General features: G+C 35.3%; 1 long non-coding RNA gene across 1 annotated transcript; it reads right to left on the minus strand.

Annotated features, from left to right (window-relative positions):
• Positions 1 to 1,311: 1,311 nt before the first annotated feature.
• Positions 1,312 to 4,142, minus strand: LOC140233071 (uncharacterized). The gene is made up of 3 exons (XR_011901522.1): positions 4,092 to 4,142; positions 3,308 to 3,371; positions 1,312 to 1,342 (listed from the first exon to the last, which is right to left on the minus strand). It is a non-coding gene; the product is annotated as an uncharacterized lncRNA (long non-coding RNA).
• Positions 4,143 to 5,101: the final 959 nt, after the last annotated feature.

Consider the following 5,101-nt stretch of genomic DNA (forward strand, 5'->3'; position numbering starts at 1 on the left):
AGCTGATGATACAGATATACCAAGTTCATTGCATAGAAGACTAACCAAAACAGTGTACGAGAATTCGCACATACCACCTCAAACTCGGTCATCGATTGAAGTGTAACAAACGGTGTTCTATAGTTTGATCACATGGCTGCCGTGAAAATCCTATATTTTTTTGGTTGCTTTTTAGATCAGTAAGAAACAAACAACAAAATTCTCTCAATTTAGAGAGAATGAACAGTGAACGACCGGCCCTGCACAACCACGATTTGCTTACTTCTTTAGCACGAAAGTGTTTAACGAGGAAAGCCTTGTCGAGTGAAACCCTGTTAATTAGACTGTAACAAAAAGAAAAGCCTAACGGCGAACACAATGTGGAAAATGACGTAAAGATTTTTTGTTGTTGTTGTTCAAGCTAATTGTGCTCGCTGTGTTTAGACTCGGAATGGGTGACATCACTGTGACTTCATTTATAGTCGTCATCCTCACTGGGAAGTGGTCACTCCTCAAAGATCAGGTCCGTCCCAATCTTGATGAAATTCTGGAGTAAAAAAAGAAGAAGATGTATTAATCATATATACATGTGCACATACAAATGCTTATACTGTCCAGTATTGAAATCAGTTTGTTATATCTTGTTTGCGAAAACATAGCAAATGTCATAAAAACAACAAATGGAGAGAAATGAAATGACGGAATTACAGAGAAGGTTGTGAGAATAATGCCATGCATGTGTATCACGCCAGATACATACTGGCACACAAGACGTTTATCATAAACGTTAAATATACAAAGTGTGACCTCATAAAAGCCCTCTCACGCTGCAAACAACATATGCATTCAAATCACTTTATTCATTGAGACACTTAAATGAAATTGTCACAGAGACTTGGACCAACCAATCACAGTTGAGCTAATGGTGCTCTTGCTTTTAATGGTTTTAAGTGGTCGCAAACGGACATTCACAGAAGACGCAATCAGATTGAAAACAACCGCCAAAACGGGACTATCATCACTCTTGAAGATAACGACATGATATTGATGATACGAACAGATCCACCTTCATGGAGGTTGAGGAGTTGAGAGAGTGGAGTCAAATGTAATGTAACTAAATCTGTTTTATTGCAGTTTGAAGGGCAAAATGATCCATATGTTATATTTAGTATTGTTGTCGCATTTTTTAAAATATCGGAAAGCTATCACATTGTGGGAAAAAACAGAAAAGGCGGAGAAGACATTAGCACTGGAGAATGCGAATACATTGTAATTCTTACCGGATCATGGGTCACAGTCACGTTGCTGAAATCATCTACCTGTAGTAACGGCCCTCCAATTCCACCAGTATCTGTAAAAATTTCTGTTCAGAAGTAAAAGATACACACAATCTCATCGACTTTGTTATGGTGTATTGTCAGTCCTGGTTCGCGTTTGACATTATCAAACAGAATCAAACCACACTATGGCAGTAAGTGTATAATATACGCAGATTCGGTCATCATAACTGAGAAAATAAACAAAGCATAAAGTATCACGTTTTCACGAAACTACCATGGTAACCAAGCTGTAATAATGGAGTAAAATTTTCTTAAGTCATGACGTCATCACCTCGTATTACTCCTACAATTCTTTTTCATTTTTTTTTTTCTTATAAAACTTCAGGGGAAAAAATCATAATTTTGCTTATACAATTCGGCAACTTCACGAACTGTTCGAATGATTTTTTTTTTCTGGATTCGAGGAAATCGAGGATTGCTTTTCTTTCTGGATTATTACCACACAACAGTAATTTCATGCTTATGAATACACAAAAGCAAAAACATAAACATTTTAAGAATAGATATAAAAAAATCTATGAAGCTTTGTGTACAATCCGATGGGAGACTTTAAAGGCGATGACACCTTCACGGCATCTCGTAAGTGCAGTCGAGAGCACAATGTCTTCCCGCAAACACATAGAATTCAAAAATGTCACATCTCTCTAAACTTATGACTCCAACATAAATAAAACGTCTAAGTCATAGAATTCATAGACTGATGTTGCACTTTAATGAAAAAAATATAGAGGCTAACACGCGTTTTAACCCTATAAAGTCAAATTTTCGTTTGCCACGCCTACACCCTTTACCCGATTTCAACCAAATTCGGTGACTTTTCCTAAAATCTTATTACAAACATTTTGATATATAATTTAGCTATGTCCGATATTGCTGGTTGCCATGGCAACCGTAAACTGACAACGATGTTCGTCAGATTTTGCATGATTTTCTGTTCCAATTTCAGTTAACAATATAATAATGGATGAAATGGGGTTTTTCTTGGCTCTAATTTGCTGAAGGACCAAAATGTGATGTAATTATGGTTGTGAATATTACCCGAAAATGATCTTCTTCTTATTTCCTTTATTTTTTGTATGACATAGGCATTACACAATAGATATAATAGAAATAATCGAAAATACAGCATTTTTCAAAGACTACCCTTTTATTTTGTGTTATCTTCACACAAGCTTTGCCTGTAATATCATTTGTTTATCATATTATCAATCTGCAAACTCAAAATTCAATATTTTGGAAATATGAAATGTGATACCAATATTATATACCCATTCCAAGCAATATGTCATGGGTTTCATTATATTTCTTTATATTGTAATGAATGGCGCCCCCACATGTTGACATTGAGAAATGTCAACCATAACTAATAGTCAAGGTTGACTTGCTTTTCCTTTGTGGTGAATATGAAAATGATTGATATAAGATAAAAACATATATATTGGGGATAAAGAAATAAAAAGAAAAAACATGATTTTAGCGTATTTCCTATGTATTTCTTTATATTTTGGTAAATAGCTCCCTCAGTGGATGACCTTGAAAAATTTCAAAAGTTGGGTCATGTAGAGTATGAGTTGCTCTACTTATGTACCAAATATGACGGTCATACATCATATAATAAAGAAGTTATATAGGGGGGGGGGCACAATGTGCCCCCCTTGGGCCTGGAAGGGGTCAAAATAGCTTGGGCTTTATAGGGTTAAAAGAAAGTTTGATAACTTATTAATACTCGGTAGTTGTTTTTAGAACAACACACATAAATGATATTGATGACTTGCAGTTTGAGGGATACTAAACAAAAACAATGTTGTATGTAATACTTAAAGATTCTCATCATTTTAGGTTCTTTTTTTTCTTTGGGTAACACACTTACTTCACTTTTTGATCTCTTAATACGTTCAATGAATGCAAACGCACAATATTGCATTATACCATAATGGGGATCACAGATAAAGATAATTTTGGTAACGTTTATGGCATGGGCGACTTACTGTTTATGTGAGGCAGGAGGGAGAGCTTGATGGCCGAATTGACGGCAGTTTCTAGGAAAGTTCCCTGTTGCAATGGTATAAGCATTTAGATAGAGATAAACAAATTGATAAAAGGATAAATATACAGCTGCACATAATAATATTACTGAACGATAAGCAGCCAGTAAATGGCAAAGTGCTATAATGAATAGATAATTGGATGAACATACAAATAGATGAAAAATAATTCACGTCTGATAAAGAAAGGAACATATCACTCACATTCAGTTCTTAGTCATTGATAGGAGTTTTTGAAAATGCAAGTTTAGAGAATCTAGTTTGCATCACAAGTTACAAAATATACTCCACCGTAGTTGGCAAAAAGTCATTAGTAACAATAACTATAAACAACAGAAACAACCATGAACACCTGCTCATTACATGGATGTTGTGTGCTTGGACAAGCCTGTACCTACATGACCTAAGAGGGAAGGGGGGGGGGGGGGTGGTTGGTTGCGTCGGTGCGTACGCATCCCCCCCCCCCCGAAAAAAGGAAGGTCCTTTTTTTTTCAAAAGAATGTATTTTATAAGTCCCACCACATACGCACTTTTTCAATGTATAATGTAAAAAATGTTTGAAATAATGAATACAATGCATTTGTGATCCAGTATACGATGTATCTGCGAAATTGCTCAAACGCTGATTTAAAATTGTCAATACATTCCACCAAAATTGTTCACTACAGGTGGACACCCCTCCTCTGTATGGAATAAAAGATGAAATCTAATGAGTGAAAATACTCACACTGAACCAGCCATCTTCCGTCTTGACCAGAGAAAACTCGGTGCTGCATGAAAATATTATCATGAATTATGATAACTTGCATTTATGTGCATATCTTTCACGTCTGTAATCATATTTATACATATACACAATAAACATTTTACTAATACAATGAAATATATGTATATATAAAAAGTTAAAGAAATAAGAACTATTGAAAAACCGAGATGATAATGGACACTAGCAGTCGTAGTCTCATACGTAGGAGTTTTGTGTGGAAGAATGCTAGCGCTTATTGTTTAGAATGTTCACAGGGAGGGATTATTGCACACAAAAAAGAAACAAAGAAACAAACCAAAGAAACTCAGATATCGGCTAAGATGGATTTTTAACATGAAAACATGCAATTAAGTTGATGTCGAAGACAAATATTTACTTTGATAATTTTAGTTTTGTTTTTGTTTTTGTTTTTGTTTTTGTTTTTGTTTTTTTTGTTTTTTTGTTTTTTGTTTTTTGTTTTTTGTTTTTTTTTTGGGGGGGGGGGTAACAAAGAGTAATATCACATCCAATACCAGTGCGGTGTGCAAAACCCACATAATATGTTAGCATCCAAACAAGGGCAAACTTTGGTGTGATTTGCGAAGGAAAAATATTCTGAAAGCGCATGGACGGTTGGGAAAAATATTCAGTCCGACAAATATTAAATCAAACACAAATTCAACAGCGATCATAACCTTACCAATGAAATGCCTACAGGGACCTACCTGAATGACGTCAGTAACCACGTAGGCCTATTCCCGTTGCCTTTCAAACTCACACCAAACTCGGTCGCTGTAATTGACTGCAAAACGTTTTCAAACAAAAAATAATTAAAGTAATTAGTAGCATATAGATACGATAATGGTATACGATTCAGCGTGAGAGAGAGCATAAAAGGCGCCCTCAACATCACTGTCTATCAAGCTTTATCAATAATATGTGCTGGAGCCATGCAGGGAACATCTCTAGAAAACCTCGAAGTAGAAATTGGG

The sequence above is a fragment of the Diadema setosum genome, chromosome 9 (assembly GCF_964275005.1).
Source record: "Diadema setosum chromosome 9, eeDiaSeto1, whole genome shotgun sequence".
Lineage (NCBI taxonomy): Eukaryota > Metazoa > Echinodermata > Echinoidea > Diadematoida > Diadematidae > Diadema > Diadema setosum.